Source organism: Daktulosphaira vitifoliae, unplaced genomic scaffold, assembly GCF_025091365.1.
Source record: "Daktulosphaira vitifoliae isolate Bord-2020 unplaced genomic scaffold, ASM2509136v1 Scaffold_2, whole genome shotgun sequence".
Lineage (NCBI taxonomy): Eukaryota > Metazoa > Arthropoda > Insecta > Hemiptera > Phylloxeridae > Daktulosphaira > Daktulosphaira vitifoliae.
Window position 1 is genome coordinate 39,244,912 of NW_026099573.1, and position 19,676 is coordinate 39,264,587.

The 19,676-nt window shown below is 24.7% G+C and overlaps 1 protein-coding gene across 3 annotated transcripts in view; it reads right to left on the minus strand.

Moving 5' to 3' along the window:
* LOC126897557 (tyrosine-protein kinase receptor-like) overlaps positions 1–19,676 on the minus strand; it is a 125,534-nt gene that overhangs the window by 36,925 nt on the left and 68,933 nt on the right. The window lies entirely within an intron of this gene.

Sequence of the window (19,676 nt, forward strand, 5' to 3'; positions counted from 1 at the left end):
AGACGTGATAGAATAATCTGTAAAAAACAGGTCTAAAGCAAATTCAGAATAAGCATCGTGTTCTTTAAAGAATTCATCCAAATATTGGAGACGGTAGAAAATTTTTCATTATGTGTTTTTTTTTGTAATTCGTATTTAATAAATTTTTAAAATAACTAGTTCAAAATTTTTTTATTTTATCATTTTTCAATAATCAAATAATATTTAAATACTTATTATTAATTTTTATTGATTTGGGTGTAAAACTTTTAAACAAATACTAAATTTGTAATGTGAATATCATTAAACAAATATTAGTGATGAGCCACCAAGAAAATGGACAATTTTTGGTAGAACCATGTTTTATTTAAAGTATATGAAACAAATTATGTTGGTAAATAGTTTTATTAAAGGATCAATTGTACTTTGTGATATTCCGATATGTACCCACACCTGATAAGATTACTTACAGAAGTTTTATTTTATTAAGTTTTGATGAACAGTAATACTAACGATAATTAAACATTTATTTAATGGAATAATTTTTCACTTTTATTTTAGTAATAATACCTTTAGTAATCCTCGAAGACATCTTTAAAACTATAGACTACGAAATTTACAGTATTTATCTTGCATTAACACATATAAAAATATATGGTATCATTTTTATTTTAATTATTAATTTTTGTTAATATTACAGAAAACATAATGTGTAAAAAAAATTAGTTAATATTAATTATAGGATTTTAATAAACAAGTGATATAATAGATTTTATTCTTTGCGCACTACGAGAATTTAAAAATCACCTAGCAATTCATTTTCAGTAGTTTTGTCAGACTAATTCATCCTTGTTTTTTTTTAATGGTTCTCTACATTGTTTTCAAATACATATCACAATCGTTCATATATGAGAAAATTATTTCAATAAAAATTTCTAAAAAAGTTTGAAAATGATGTTCAATATATGATATATGAGAATGTTGGTAATATTTCTAAAACGGTGCATTATATAGGCAAAATAGGTACAGCTGTGTTCAAGGGAATGTTAAATTCAGTATTATTTTTATAGCTTTAATAAAAATAAAACGTGATATTTTATGGTTAACGTAAGATATTTTTAAATTAAAACTTAACGATGTCATTAGTATGATTAACGTATTTTGAATATGTTTATATATTTTAACCTAAACTTTGTATACTATAGAAATAGGTACCCACAGTTACATTTAACTTGAACTATTTTTGAATGCCATAAAATAACGATTTCCTTTAGTGTTATTTTTTAAAAGTAAATCAATGTAATTTTATTTATAATTAACACTTATAAGATAATCATTTTTAAAAACATCGGATTAAAATATGTATAGAAATATTAATAAACAATATTTATTTATTAATGTTACAATATTCATTTTACTGTTGAAAGGTATTTTATTTTCATCTTTATTTATTATTATGTTTTTATCGATAATGTAAATAAATAAAGGTTTATAATTTTCCTCGACAGACACATTTATATTTATAGAAAACATCCGGAGACTATGTAAATTTATTTTATTAAAAAAATTTGCTAACAAAATCATTTTCACTTGCTGACGTCACAGTCGATATAAACACGTGTCAATGTTCAGCTGCTATTGGACACGTCAGATATACATTTCTTGGGGAGTGGGTGTAGTATGTATCAGTAAACTACCTTTGAATATAAATACTTTTTACATACATTTTAAATATCAACTACTTTAAGCTGAATATAGATAGGTAATTGATAAAAAAATTATGCTTCGAAACAAAACATCATCATATTTTAACACGTGTTTTATTTTTTCATTTTATGGACTTAAGAAATTTATGATATTTAGGAATTTAAAATAGCTTATTATTTTAATTGTGAATTCAGTAATATTTTAAGATCGTGATATAAAAACGTTTTATAAAGCAATTCTCAATTAATGTAACGAAATATAGGTTTGTCAATTTCCCCACTCTTCTAAGATTTATTGAGAAAATTAAATTACCGTTAATTAAAATTGACGGTAAATTTTAAATATTCATTTTAGAGCTCCTGAAATATGCACTTTGATGGGAATAAAACGCATTATATGAAATCTGATGAATTTGTGGTAATTTTTTTTATAAAATAAAATATTAAAAAATGAAAATTTTTAATATTTATTTCTGTTGTTAAATATAATTAAACTTAATACAAACGGAACATTTTTTTTTCATATTTCACTGAAGTCATTTTCAAAATTTTTTCTTGACAATGAACTTAACAGATTTCCTTTAAAAAAATACACCTAATATTACTTATTTTTATTATTATTCTACTTGTATGAATATAATTTCGATATTTGATTTTAATGAAAAATTTGTAAACACTATCTTATGATTTTAATAATTTTACACTAAAAAGTAATTTATTATCTATTTTTAAACTTATTAAGCTTAAAATTTACAGAATGTATTATTTATCGTTGACTATTAGATCTTTTCTAGAAGAATAATAATTAAACATTTTTTTTAGCTTATTTAAGTATTAGTTATTTCTAAATTTACAAAAGATTAAATAATTGTAAGGTTATAAGGAACGGTGTTTTTTTCGATATTTATATGCGGTTAAATATTTAAAGTTTCGTTTCATAATCTGTATGAAGGTACTAAATTAATTGTTTTCATTAACAACGTACAGTTTTTAATAGATTTAATGTTAGAAAATGATCAAACTAAGAAAATGATGGGTCAATAACTACTTTTGAATCAGTATTTAAGAAATGTTGAACATTTATATACATTGGTGATAGAAGGAGTGCGGTTGTGTGATGCAAAATGATAAAAATAACAAAACCCGTACCTTCCATCCGGTTTATATATTAAAGTGTCAAAAACTTCCAAATTACTTATTTAAAAGTTGGTGTCGAGATGCGGGTTATGTTATTTTTACCATTGCGCATATTTTTGCCGCAAATCTCCTCTTGCCAGGGTATAAAAATAGTGATAACTCCTAAAACTACCGATTAAAAACTTATTATCGGCCATTAATTTTCTTTGTTATATCATATTCTACAGAAGTTTATACCCGTATAGAGAAATCAGGATAGATCTTTAAATATTTAACAATTTATAAATCTAGATAAATATATCAATTAATAGAAACAAAAAAAGACATTTTTAACATTATTATTATTTTAGGAGAAATTTGATGGACATTGATACCTACAAGGTGATCATTCACTTTGTATATAAAGATATGCATTATGTTGATAGAAATGATTTATCTAACATTATAAAATATATTAATTAATATGACAGAATATCATAGAATGATACAACTATTAAAATATTCAAAAGAACAATCCTTCTTTAAGTAGTTATTCAAATTTTCCAATAAGTTATTCAGAAGTTTTCTGTATTTATTTTAAAAATAGCTTTATACCCACGCAACGCACGTTTTTTACATGAGCAAAGTACGGAAACCTTTAATACCAACCTCATAAATTACAATAAAAAATATTTTAAAACTATTTTTACTAAGAAAATAATTATTATGAGAGGTTTTATTAACTAAGCTGAGAAGGTATTCATTTTTCTATGTTGTGTTTTTTTTTTAGCTTACGTGACCGATTTCATTCAACATTACGTCAAAAGATCACAAACCTTATTTAGTAAAAGACATTGAGCTTGAAAACTGAAAAAATATCCCTAGTTCTCTGAAAATGAGGAAAATTAAAAAAAATTGCAATTTTTAAAATTTATAAATTTTTAATTTTTATTTATTTCTCAAAACTTTTTCAAAAATGAACGAATCAAAATTACATTTATACATATAAACCTTAGGTATTTGATATAAACTTTTTCAAAACCTAACCCTTTATCTGCTCACAAGGGCGAATTCAAAATAGCAACTCTTTCACAAAAGTCAATTTTTTCAACTTAATTTTTGGAAACGTTTCAGTAATACTTTTCAATATGTATTGAAATAAGCTTATGATACGTACTATAAGTTAAAAATAAATAAATTTGTCCCGGCGACCAATGTGTGAATGTCCGTCGTAGTTAAACAAATTTATTAAATATTTAATAAATACATTTAAATTACTCAAGTATTTTATTATATTTTTTTGGATTTAACTTAAATAGTTAATATATTTTTAAAAATTCAATTGCTAAAAACAGTCATTCAACTGATGGTTGTTTAATGTAGAATTGTTTTAACAAGTAGTGGAAAAATGATAAAAATTGTGCTTTAACATTATAATACACCGCACTTAGTTCGAGTATCTTATACATATGTTTATACAGTAAGAAGAGAAGTTTTTCTGCAGCTGTTATAGGTGTAGTGACGAATGCGCGCAAGTCCCTATTGGAGGGGTACACCTCCAGGCGTCGTATCTGTGTCGATATGCGGGGCGCGCCTCGGCATCGGCGTCGGCGTCGCTGTACCCGCCACTGTGTTGAAATAGCAGCGTGCAGACCAGCACGGCGCCATCAGGAAGTGGCTACTGGTACAGCAGCAACAGCAGCCGAATAGCAGAAGCGACGTGCCCGTCTCAGTCACCACACCGTGGCCGTCATGGTAGTTATCCAGTAACTGAAACCGTCTCGGTATTGCCCCAACGGTTCCATCGATTTTTCTGACCCCCTCACATCCCCCGGTCATCATTTGATCACCACAAAAGCGCCTCCACCTTAGCCATTTTTGCGGTTGTAGGGTGCAATAAGATCTTTTAATCTCATAACTCAGCTTATCAATATCTATAATTCATTTTGGAAACGTGTTGGAACGGTCTCCGTGTTAGTAGATAATAGACTTTAGTATTTCCTAATTAATGCACTTATACATTCTTCAGAAATGCACACTTGAAGATTTTGAAAATTTGTTTTTTTACCTATATCATGTATTTTCATCTTAGGATACATAATAATTCTGGAACTTCAATGGATTTCAATTTCTTTTGATAATTTCCCATAAGTTGTACTTATAAAAAGAATCATTTTTTTTTTACTTGAAAACACAATATGTTTTCCAATGATTATTTACAACTATTTTATTGAAAATTAAAAAATCTACAATTGTACGTACTCGAGTACATAAAATAGAATTTAAATCAATAATTATGAAGTTATTTAAAATTAAAAAATATATTAATCGAAAAGCCTCAAAAATTACTAAAAAAGTAACGGATACGTATTTTGGGAACAATTTTATCATTATTAACGTTAAACACATACTGTACGTTATTTAACTGTATGAGTAATTATTGCCTCACCACGTGCAATACTTAAGAATAGTTTTTAGGAGGTTTCATGAACCATGCGAATGAAACATATAATAATAATAAATTATTTTTTAATTTCTAAAATAATAATTTGTTCTTATGTATCATTTACACGGAAACGAGTCAAAGTAAAGTTTTCGTTGTAACCCAAAGAAATTTTTTATTTTAGTTATTATTAAGAGTATTAAAATGAAAATTTTTTTTAATTAAATTTTGCAATTTAAATATAACATTAAAAAATTTTCAGTGAAAAAAATATATTAATCCTATTATTCTAAAAATATTATTAATACTTTCATAATTATTTAAAAGGTTTAAAAAATAATAAAATTAGAATTAAATGTTTAAACTAATTTTTCTTTTAATTCTTTTTTGTATTACTATATAAATATAAGATCAATGCCATAATTTAATAAACATATAATTTAATGAACATATTTATACTGTACTATTGAGAATATTGCTCAGTGTTGTAAAAACCTTAACTAAATCAATCAGTACAGTGCTATTTCTACATAATTGTAGAGTAATTTTTGTATTTTAATAAATATAATACTTTGTTTGAAATTATGTTGTATTTAAAATTTAACTTTTAGAAGTAATTACGAATTCTCATAATTTGAAATTCCTTTTGTACTGATGGATTTAAAAACTCCATTCAAAATCTTACTAGTGATTTAAATACAATTAAAATTAATTGAAGAAAATGTTATTTTAATGGTTTGAAGTACATTTTTGAATTCATAATTGTAAAATCTATACCTATTAAACTAGATATATTTAAATAAACATTTAACAATTTATTTTTTAGTTAAATCCAAGAACAATAAAATAACTGCGAAAGTTTCGGTCAGAAAATTAAATGTTATTATTATTATTGGGTATTTTTTTTCATTTTTTAAACAACCACATTTAATAAAGTAACAAGAAGTAAATTTAACAACATGGAATTCAGTTGTACATAATGTTTTACTTGAATGAAACTCTCCACTGCTTCGATTGAAAATTATTATATTGTTGTTACGCTTTTAGGTATTCATGTTCGAATAGACTTTTATGTGAATTATAATATAATATGAATAAAATTTATACTATTTTTAATGCATACATTGGCATTTAATGTGAATATAAATATTAAAAACTTACACAGAGTGATCCATAATATTTTGATAAATCTGATTTACTAAACGTTTTGCGTTAATTTGTATTAAGTTTATGCATTTTTAAACTACGTTAAAATAATATTTTTATTATTTTTTGTAATAATAATATTAATAATAATAAAATTAGTACTTATATTAGAAAAAGTTTAATGGGGCAATAAGAATTTTAGGACAAGTACCTATTGAGTTACAAGCATTTTCATACATTGAGTGGATATGTAGTACGAGTGGATACAGCTCATAGTGTTGTATACTTATAATGCATACTTCGTCTATATTACATACTCACTCAATGTTCTAAAATGCTTGGAACTCAATAAATATTCGTTATAAAAAGTGTTCTTGACTCATTAAAATTTTTTTTGTAAAAATTAAGCTAAAAATGAATATTTTCAAATTTTGAAAAAAAAATTTTATTATTAAAAATATGATTTTAATACATAGTTTAAAATTACATAAGTTATTAAAAAAAAAAATAACTTAAAATTTTACTATACCAAAAGTTATTAGATTAGCCAAAACATTGTAAATATTTAACAAACTACATATAATATTAATACAATATATATGTATTTTTTAACATATGATTATTAAACGGCCAGTTAATGAAAAATAAGAGAAACAATATAAAAATTATAAATTTAAAGGACTTTTTATCGGTATACCCAACCGTTTCCTTAGCAACTCGTTAATAGTTATTATAATTTATGATAAATTTCAGTAAACACTGCGATGTAAATTGTGATTTTTTTAGGTAATTTTTATTATTCTTAACTACTTGTCCTTTTAACTTGAAAATATAATCATACTTATAGTTTCTATATTATTTAAAAGAATTAATGCCTGAAACAATGTGAGGTGTTTTTATTTAATTATTTGTATAAAACTTTAAAAACGTTTGTTTTTTGGAAAATAACTTGTATTACCTAATTTTTTATCTTTAAATGGAAAATATATTCATATATTATCACAGTTAAGGTACACAATTTCAATTATTTTATGAGTAATTGAAAATCACGATTATAAAATGTACATAATAGTGAATAAATTTTATAAATTTAAATTAACCGGAGTTATGTTCCTTCAACGGTTGCGTAATATTAAATATTTAAACTTTGGGCTCATTAGAATAAAATCTTCTATGTCAGAATTAAAATGTGATACTATTGTTAATAATGATCACTTAAAAGAGCCGAAAATAGTTATTGTAGGAGCAGGAATGGCTGGCTTATCAGCTGCCAATAAACTAGCAAAAGAAGGATTCAGAAACTTTGCAATTTTAGAAGCTTCAGATCGAATTGGAGGCCGTATACAAACAAACTGTCAAAAAAAAGCTGCAATGGAGTTGGGCGCTCAATGGATCGAAATGAAATTATCAGATAGTTGTTCCAGTCTAGTTGCGGAAGAAGGACTTCTTCCGCAATTTTATTTTCAAAATAAACAAACGGATTCAAATTTTGAAAATATTTTTTTAAGTCCAGATGGCCTTGGAATTCGCCAAAGTATTGCCAAAATGGGTTATATGATGTTCAGAGAAGTTGAACGGATGCTTAATCGTCTTCAAAAGTATAATCATCATGTTACCGTAAATGACTTTCTTAATCTACGTATTCAACAGCAATTGAAAACAATACCAGAATCTTTTCAGTATGACGTTAGTCGTGTGATGTACGGATTAGTTAATTATTTAAGAGCACAAGTTTTACAGTAGCAATGGGAATGGGAAGCATATTAGCACCAATAATTAGAGAAATACCGTCTGAAAACATTTACTTGAATAAGCAAATAGAAAAAATCTCATGGGGTACACAGGAGTCTACATCACCAAGAGTACTGTTGAAGTGTCTCGACAAAGAAGAATTCGAGGCTGATTACGTGTTGATCACTTTGCCTTTAGGTGTTTTAAAAACAAATGAAAGTATGTTTTGCCCCTCATTGCCGTATTCTAAAAAGTGTGCAATTGGATCAATACTTATAGGACACGTAAATAATATATTTTTAGAATACCCTTCACCGTTCTGGTCGTGTGATTCTTTCAAGTATCGATTTGTGCGTAGTATTGACGAAGTTAATGAAATCATAGACTGGACATCGACAATAGCTGGTTTTGAGTACACAAAAGAAAATCGCAACACACTGGCATTTCAAGTATCCGGTGAACAGGCCAAAGAAATGGAAAGTTGTTCAGATGCAGAAGTAGCTGTACATCTTACTAGACTCTTACGAAAATACACTGGAGGTTATTTTCGTTTCCCAACTAATGTAATACGATCAAAGTGGTCATCAAATAAATTATTTCAAGGAGCACAAAGCTATTTGGGATTAAAATCAACTGTAGAACACCAAAAAGAATTAGGATTTTCAGTATATTCATGTAATGATCAAAATAATCCAATATTGTTGTTTGCTGGTGAAGCAACAAGTATTGGCAGTCATGGTACATTACACGGTGCAAGAATTTCTGGTATTCGTAAAGCTAATCGTATCATTGAACTAATCAATAAAAATAAAACAAAACAATTAATTGCTTAATTTAAATTAACGAGTTAATTATCTGGATATAAAATTAAAGCCGTGTAAGTAAAATATTTTATCTATTTAAAACTTACTGATTTTAAAATCAAGTCGCATTCATCATTAATAAACTCGTGTGGAACTTATTAGTCAATTTGTTTTTTTTAATTTTGATTTTTAGACATTTGATCTATTTTAGCTCTAAATAATTTCAGGTCTTTATTTAAAACTCACTTTGAGGTAGATTTGGAAAACATTAAAATTTTTTGATTCCAAGCTTAAGCTTAATGGATTCAGAATACATTCAAAAGTTATGTAGTATTACTAACTAAAGTTTAACTTTTAGGGCGATAAGTTGCGATGAAACTCCAGTGAACCTAAGATTAAAAACAAAATGGTTTCTAGTATTAATATGTTGATGACCCATGATTTTGGTTTTTTGTTTTACTTTAAGAGTAAGTAAAATTGTATAGATTTTATGTGAATATGTTTGTATCGCATTAAATTAACCAATATAAATAGAACTTAGTTGTTATAAAATGTAACTATTAGCGTATTTTTATGTTAATAAAGTATATATCCAAATACTTTAGATGAAATTCAATGATTTTTAATATTCTATTTTAAAAAATAATAAAAACTGCATAGGTTTAATATTTAAAGAAAAAACCTTTTTTACTATGGAAAATAGTGTGCATACTTAAATAATACTTGAATAATTTCACTTTTAACCTAATGTCTAAGGAAAATAATTTATGAATTTATTATTTTACCCGTATTATAATAATTGTAAGAGAGAAATGACACGTGATTACTAAAAAATATTGATATATTCATTACACGAGATGTCACAGACTTTATATGAATTGTCAAGGATTCTGCTTGTGTCGCACTTTAGATTATAAGATCGCAATGTCGTTACACCTTATTCGTTACCAATAGTAAGATTCTTTATCCAATAAGAGTTCAACTAAACGACAAATAATATACTTAAAAGCACAAAAAGTCTGAAACATAATCTATCATGAATTCACATTTAGAAATCTTTCAAAAGTGCAGGATGTCTTTGTCAGTTGTCAAAGAATAATCCAGGAAATCTCAAATTTAGCGTTTTTAAATCCAGTCATTTATAAATGTTGAATTTTCAAGAAATAACAAAATAGTTCAAATCATGTCAAAAAAAACTTTTATGTTAAATATATTAAAAAACACTTTACACTTCGATTATTGTTTTAATTATGTTTTTAACTGGTGAAATAAAATTACGTTTTCATCGTTTCAAAATAACATTAATTGTTATATCAAGTCATCCATACTGTTATTTTAAGTCAATTTTGATGAATGTAATTAATATGTAATACTAAAATTAATTATCTTTGTAATACATACTGATGTCGTTTAAAATGTATAATATGTCATAGCATGTTGGAAAAATTCGCCAATTATCTGACCCTTTAAGAAATATTTTTAATTTCTTCACGAAAATTAATGAAATATTAAATTTTGAATAAGTAATATAAAATAATAAAAAAATATGGATACTTAATCATAAATAAATTAAAAACATTTTAGTTTTAATACGTAGCTGCAGATCATTTATTTTTATTGATAATAATTCAGAAATTTGTTTAATAACATGTTTTTTTAAATACACTATTTTTTCAAATTTTCAAAAATATGACTTTTTTAAATCTACATTAACGTAAAATTAATCAATGAAATTTAAAATTAAAAAATAAAAACTATCTAAAATCTCAATTTTTAGGAGTTATCTGCCACTAATTAAAAAATTATATTATTTTCGTTAAAAATATCCAATTTTAAAATTTTTGTAAAGTAACAGAATATTGGCATCATAATAAAACCTTCCTGATGTATATGTGACTTAAACGCTTATCAATTTCAATGATCGTTAATCTTTTATTCTCCTTATTTAAATTATTTTTATTTTTTAATTATATTTTTTTCATAATAATTCTTCAAATGTAGTAAATGATTGTTTAAAAATCCCTATATACCTAATTAAAATTTTAAAGTGTTTTTAAGAGCCTTTTACATTCTTTATGTTATTATTCAAAAATCAATATAGAATAACATTTATCCTTTCTAAACCTAATATCCTAGTAAAACTGTAAATAAGATGTTGGTCTTGGTCCATTGTCTGACACTACTGTGATTATATTTCAAACATAACTTCTAATAAAAAGTCAAGCGCATTATTCGGTTTTATTTGTACTTACTAGGAACAAAGTGCTAATAGTGTAAATATTGAAAAGATAGGAATAGTACCTAAATGCAGGAAATCTAATTAATACAAGAAAAAAAGTTGTATTAGAGAAACCTAAAAGTTAAATAAATAGTTTTAATTTAATGTTGAAACTCAGTTGTGCATGGTATGATAAATACCTAAAACGACCACATTAATGTAAAGTATTTCAATAGACTTTGGCTATCGAGATCTAAAATACCACAATAGTGCGCACACTAAAGAAACCCTTACAAAAGGGACGTATGTCAGAAATCCTTTGTTCTGAAGTCAAACTTACACACCCAAAAGTAAATCCATTATTTCAAATTGGCCATTGTTTTTAATGTAAAAGATTAACTTAAATGATTTAATACTGTAAAATTTACAGTATAATTTATTAGTAATATTTAATACTACATGTACTGTAAAAACTTCTTTAACTTAAAGTATATTTCGTTAAGTTAGCAGAAAAGTGTAGTCTCTTTAATTATTATTATTATTTAATGATTTATCCAAAGTTTTTATATTTATTAATTTTCGAACTTTTAAATGAACGACATATTTTTGGAAAAATAAATAAATTTACCGATTCACATATAATTATATAAAACAATAATTGACAATTATCTAAGGGTTTTAAAAATAATGTGATGTTTTTGTCCACTATTTATATTAATAACTATGCAGAGTATTCAATTATTTTCCAGTTAGTTACTTTCACCAAAATTTGAATGTGTTAATGTAAAATTTCGCAACAATTTTGAAACCTCACCAAAAAACTAAAGATATAAATTTGAAGAAAATCTATATAAATTTTATCACAAATTTAAATAAATTTTTATAGTTACTTTAAAATTTAATTCAAAGACAATTATTTAATATAACTCTCAAGACAACATTAATTTTATATTTATCCTTAAATATTTTTGTGAAATAATGTCTGCATATGTTGTTTATTATATGCTATACGATCAGTAATTGTAAAAAGAAAATATATTCATTGTAACAATTTTTTATTACACATTACATAATTATACACGTTATTAATATATAAAAAAAAGTTAAGTACGTTAAGCATCAAAGCTTACATATAAATAAAACTTTAATTTTTACAAGAATATTTTAAAGAGTATTTATGACAAAGTAAAATTAATATATTTTTAATTTTGAAAGTTAAATAGCCAATCAAATATAATAGTTTAATATAATTTTGGGTAAATTTTCTCTTAGATCTTTTAAAAAAATGCGAAGTTGAAAATAAAAAATATTTCTAAACTAGTCGATTTGATAACAAAATATTTCACATAAAATTTCAATATTTTAACTTGTATCTATAAAATTAACCACTTAAAACAATAAAATTTAGTATACAAAGTGTCACAAAAGAAGTAAATTTTAAGTTTTTACAAGTACAAACTACTAAAAATTATTTAATCTTTTTTTATCTATGTAGAAATAAAAAATAGCTTAATTTAATTTGTTACTATAAAGTTAAAAACAATGCCATAATGTTGTTTTTGTTGTCAACAAAAATGTTTGTCTGGTTTTAACTTGTGGCATATTAGCTTAGTTTTTGTGTTTAATAGCTGACTTGATGTGTTATAAAGTAAAATATAAATTTATCCTAGCCATACAAGAATATAGTTAGTAGAACTTTGAGCTGGGAAAATATCTGAAGTAAACTTTGGAAAATAGCGACCGTTTCTACTTATAAATACCTCATTGGGCGTGGAAAGTTTTAGTTAAGAGACTTAGAAGTATTATTATTTGACACCAAAATAAAATGATCAATATAACATTAATGTGAAATTTGTTATATTAATTTATTTAAAACTAGGTATGAATAAATTTATACAAAATGTAAAATGTAATTGATTTGTATACAATATCTATTTTTCAGCTAGTTAAAAAAATGAAATTTCTCATCAAAATTCGTTTAATTATTAATAATATTATGATTCTGTGATGTAAACACGATTTCTATAGAAGAAATTGAGTTTTTAAAATTTATTTTTATATACTGAGATTTAAGCATACTGTGAGTGATAAAGCCGTGCTAAGGCGATAGGAAAGAGCAACAGGGGTTAAGTGGGCTAGGGCGCCAAAAAAATATGAATATATTTATTTTGCATATGATGTATTTTGTTTAAAAATATATAAAATAGGGGTGCCAAATATATGATTGTACTAGGGCGCTAATGGCAGTTAGCATGGCACTGATGAGTGGTAAACGATATCACCTCTGCCATTCATATTCATTTTTTTCGTTAATTGTGATTAAAAAAATAACTTGAAATTAATACTATACAACTTTTATAAATAATATTATTCTTTTCCTGACAATGAATAAATACTTTTTATGAGACATTTATTTTTAGGCGTCTTTAAGTCGCTTAAATTTATATAGAAGTGTGAACAAATCGTTTTTTTTTTTAAATAAACGATTCTGACACGATAAGATATTCAATACATTTAAAGCCCTCATTCGTAATTCTCCTAATGACTTGATCATGTCGCGCGCTCGACGGGACAATTTAACTTTTATCTCCCTATCATTAGAACTATTCAGTTAGTATGCTTCATTATACATGCAAATGAACTAATAAATTAAACAAAATTACTACAATAGCATGACAACGGCAATAAAAATAAGCAAAAAGGTTTATATGTCCTGAGATATTTAAGACATTTANTAGAACTATTCAGTTAGTATGCTTCATTATACATGCAAATGAACTAATAAATTAAACAAAATTACTACAATAGCATGACAACGACAATAAAAATAAGCAAAAAGGTTTATATGTCCTGAGATATTTAAGACATTTAATTTATGCTATACAAAATTGAAATGGTTGCAAAAGTGTCAACACATAATTGTCTATTCAACTTTTGAAATTAAAAATACATTACATTATAATGTGTTTTGAACACATTCAGCCGTCACGTGGCCATTTGAAGTAATGTCAAGATCTCGAATTACAATTATTTTAATTGTTAAACGAAAAAAAATTTTTAATCCGATCCCTGTATTGAAGTCAGACCAATAAAACGTTTTTTTTTTAACTGAAATCAGATTGCACACTCTTTAGTTCATTTTTTTTTAAAGTATTTAGGAATTTTAAAATGTTATCATAAAAGAAAAAAATTGACATAATTTACAATTGTATATATCTATATCTATATCTATATCTATATCTAAACTTCAATTTTACTTATGTTATTAATTTGATTTTCAAAAACAGTGATACTAAAGGTTTTATATTCTAGAGCATGAATCGGTCTTAGGCACTTGTTTCCCAAATTTAACTTTTAGAGAGAAAACAAATGGCCCACCAAAAATATTTAACACAAAATTATTGTCATTATTGTCTTTGTATACCCAAAGAAATTTGTTAAATTATCAGTTAGTAATTTATGTTTTATTTATTAAACGAATATCGTAGAATACCAAAGGTAGACCAAGACATACAGCTTTTAATATATTGAGTTTAAATCATATTAAGTTTTTATGATGTCTAATTTTTAGTAAGTTTATTCACAATACTTGTATTTTTTGACTTCGAAAAAATATTTTTTTTAACTATCTGGCCATACAAACTTATTGCCTACTCCTGCATGACCTATACAAAAATCATATTATTTCATTAATTTGAACTTCATATTTCTGGACGTCCAATTCTGATGTTCTAAAACTGTAAAAACAGTAATTTTTAACAATCGCCATTTTTTTTCTAGAAATGTTGACTAATAAAAGAATGTATGAGAATTTTTGTTAGCTAAATATAATTTAAGATCATTTGATGTATTGTCAATTTTAGTCCAAAATAAGTTGGCACAGTAAAAAAAACATTTTGATAAAACTAATATCATCGTAGCTCCAAATCCAAGCTAAAATTTGATCGCTGTCAGCGGGCACGTACCTATAATTTCATTTCAAGGGAGTTCATAAAAAATAATTTCTTCAAAAACTTAATACTATGAATTTAACTTAATATTTAAAATATATGTTTTGTTGATACTCAAAACAACCCACAATAAAAAGTCAGGGTGAGTTGTTGTAAGATAATGATGATGATTATAAGGTTGAGTCCACGTACGTGTGATCGTACAGCAGTCACCATATGTTCACTCTGACACTCCGAATTAACTGTGCATGTCGTTGTTATAGGAAGGAACTTATAAAGAAGAAAATTATATAGAAATAATACCTAGGTATGAGGTGTAGACGAAGTGCAAGACACAATACTGTGAAATATAGAGGACGAGTGTAAACAGGTGTAAAGGGCGTCAAAAGGAATGAACAAACACTTGACTTGATTAAGTATACCGTACAAAGACAATCGAATATTGAGATTGGTGAACGACACAAAGCAAAAAGCTACGTACTGTAGTCGATTGACTATGGTGGCCAAGTCCTTTGGGTTTAAATAATGTTGTGGTGGTTTGGTAATTTTGCAAAAATCTTTTTTACTGTCAATTCATCAATCGCTAGTAACGTATGCACGATCCATGTTTTATTTTATAATAGTTTTTACGATAATAGTAAAGTCACACCATATCAGTTTAAAACTTTTTAAGGGGATTTATTAACTTCTTTTATTTACATGGCGAATAGTATACAGAAATAAGTCTACACTTACCATTCAGTAAAATATAGAAAAGAATGGGTTCCATTCCATCTAGCAGTTAACAAGTATGCAAACCCTAGCGATTACACTAAATACATTAAATTCTTGCAAAAATTAAATTTTTATTCATATATTAACTTCGATGCGTACTTGAAAAACTATTGTTCATACTTTACGCATATTTAGTTACTAGACACGATTATTTTGCTTTTATTGGACCGATTTTGCTCAACAACACGTCAAAAGATCACAAAACGTATCTAGTTGAACGCCATAAACTTAAAAAATACCACTCAATCTCGATGATAAAAAAAAAATTTCTCGAAAATTTACAATTGTCTTAAAAAAGTCATTGTTGATATTTTTATTTTTTACTTTATATTGAAACAATTTTTTGAGAATTGGACAAATTATTGCAACATTTTTATTGATGTTACTTCAAACATATGTCTTGGCGATAACTTACTTCTAAAAAACCTACCATCTATAAATCTACATTAAATTAAAACTAATTTAATGCACGAAGAAAAAGAAGGATCTTTTTTTCACAAAATAAAAAAATGAAAAATATCCAAATCTTTATATAGTATTAAATATTTAGTAAAAACTGTATTAAACAGTTATGACATAACAAAAAACATTTTTTTTTTACTGGATTTTAATGTAAAACAAATTTTTTTCTGTATCCTAAAATTTCATTAAAAGTAAACATGTCTTATTTATAAGATGTACTTTAAAACAAATGTATTAAGAAAATTAATAAAATACACAGTATTATTTATTTTAAAAGTTTTCTTGTTTAGTCTCGTATGTCTAGTCGGATATTTAAAATTATAAATTTAGTGTATTCATCAATTTAAAAGGAAAATAAGAAAAAATATATGATTTAAAAAATATAAAATTCAATCTGTATAACAATTTTAAAGAATAGTCAAAAGTATCTTATACAACCTTTAGTTAAATTGCATTTATTTCAAGTATATTGAAAGTCTGTCATTGATAATCTTTCATCAAAACCACTACTTGTCAAAAACTTTTGATTGATTAATTTAAATAAAAATTGAGTATTGTAAGAAAGTAAAAAATTAAAAATCAATTTAACTTTAACCCATTAGTCACCAATGTTGCATAAACGTAACATTTATAAAATTATTATTTCTTAACTATATATTTATATAATTACTTTTTAACTGTTACAATTTATTCATTGAACAATTTCACAATAAATAATATACATAATTAATCCCAACATTGTGTATATGCAATATTTTATTATAAAAAATGTAAAAAGGTATTATTTCTTTTGACTTAATACATTTTTGTATAGCTATACAGAGTGGAACGGATCTAACTGACAACTCATATAACTTATGATCTACATAACATTTTATAACTTTTTTTTTTAATCAATTTTTACAATATAGAACTATATTTAAAATATGTTTTATGTTATTTTTCGCAATTATAAAAATTTATATTTTTATTAAAATTTTGTTTAAGATTCTAAGATAGTCATTTTATAGATAAGTTTTAAAGAAAAATGTTGATACCAAAAACTCTTATTTTAATTCAGTAGTTACGTTTGTACAGCATTTTGAAATTTTTGAAATTTTGATTTTTTATACAATTTTTCTATGGTATCTAATGTCAGTCCATATTATGTAAAGTACAAAACACTTATTACATTATTTACTGGTAACAGTACACGATTTCTTATCCATGAAAATTATTAACATTTGAATAAGCATTTGTAATTGACATGCAAAAAAAATTAGTAGTGTAATTCAGATTATTAAAAAAAATTATAAAAACATTGTCTAATACATGTTGAATTTTTTATTAAATAAGTTCATATATCATAAATTGAAACGTGAATAAGTGCATTATTATCAAATCTCCTAACAAGGAATATCCTATAATAATATGATTACAATGATAGAATCACGCAAATTAATAATTGTTATCACTTTTAACTTGGCTAACCATGGAACACTCATAGTTGACATACGATAATGTTTCTAACTTTTGTAATAAAGATTAGAGATAATCATTTCTATATAAAGCGCGTTAAACGTTATTATTATCCATGGAAAAGTACTGTTACCAGTAAATAATGTAATAAGTGTTTTGTACTTTACATAATATGGACTGACATTTGATACCATAGAAAAATTGTATAAAAAATCAAAATTTAACAAATTTCAAAATGCTGTATAAACGTAACTACTGAATTAAAATAAGAGTTTTTGGTATCAACATTTTTCTTTAAAACTTATCTTTAAAATGTCTATCTTAGAATCTTAAACAAAATTTTAATAAAAAAATAAATTTTTAAAATATATTTTTATAATTGCGAAAAATAACATAAAACATATTTTAAATATAGTTCTATATTGTAAAAATTGATTAAAAAAAAAAAGTTATAAAATGTTATGTAGATCATAAATTATATGAATTGTCAGTTAGATCCATTCCACCCTGTATATTAAAATAATAAATTGCAGTGAAAATATAAAATTAGTTTTTATTCTAAACTTGAAGACTAAGAGATTAATAACTATTATGAAAATTTAGAACATAAATAATGTAATATTAAATAATTCTTTATAGTTATTTTCAAATAAATGTCTTACAAATGTCAAATATTTGGATTACTGTCAGGTTTCTTGTACTGATATTTTTTTATTGGAGTAATAATCTTTATTTTGTTTTGAAAATTCAAATATTTTACTATCTGAGAACATTTCTGTCATTCTAGTAAAGAATATTGTATACGCCAAAAATGAAAAAGCATTTAATTCTAATAAAAAATGAAAATATAATGGCAAATATTTAGAACTGTACTAATTAAACGCGATCCTAGCTTAATTGTTATAATGAACTTGTTTTATACCACAGTTAGCTATTTTGTTAACTGAGGTAAACATAGCTTATGTGTATTTTGTACTAATTTTGTATTTAGCGAAAAATTAATAACTTCAACAAATACGATTATTTTGTTAGAACTACTCATTATACGCTTTTTTTGTTTAGCTATATTTTGGTTATTAAGCAGTTACAGTAAAATTATCATACGTTAATTCTTTAATAAGAAATATTGATGATTTTTGAGGTCTAAAAATACAACACGAAACAATATAATTGTTTTATTTAAAATCGTCAAATACTAGATATTTTTGATTTGTCTGCGCATACTGCTTTATTTTAGGTAATTAATGATACACATTATTAATATCACTCCGGAAAAAATGGGTAATGATTTTAGATAGAAGAAGTCATCCTACAGCCTTTTTTGCGAGTTTATAAGATTCTACATTCAAAAGTTTATAATTACTAGTGACAAGTTGATTATATAAATATTAGCAAAAGTAACAATGAATTCAGAAAAATTTATTTTTCTCGATATATTTGAAATAATGTATATGTCTTTCTTTACTAGAACATAGATTTCATTATATGTTAATTTGTGTTAATATAATACGATCAATCTTTTAATTGAGAACTATTTTATAGATTAAAGTTAATCTCCTATTTATTTATATATTGTATATTAGCATCGATGCGAAGCTGAGTAGGTATTAATTTTACTATATTTGTTTTTTTTTGTCTGTTACCACTTTTTCTCAGCTCTCACCAATCCGATTTCTTTCAACGATACGTCAAAAAATCATAAATCGTATCTAGTTAAAAACATTACCCTCAAAAATTGAAACAATTTCCATCATTTCTGTAAATGGGGGATATCTCCAAAAAAATTACAAATTTAAAAATCGTTATTTTCAATTTTTAGCTTCGATGCGAAGCTGAGAAGGTATTGGTTTTACTAAGATGTGTTTTTTTTTTTTTTTTTTTTTTTTTTTT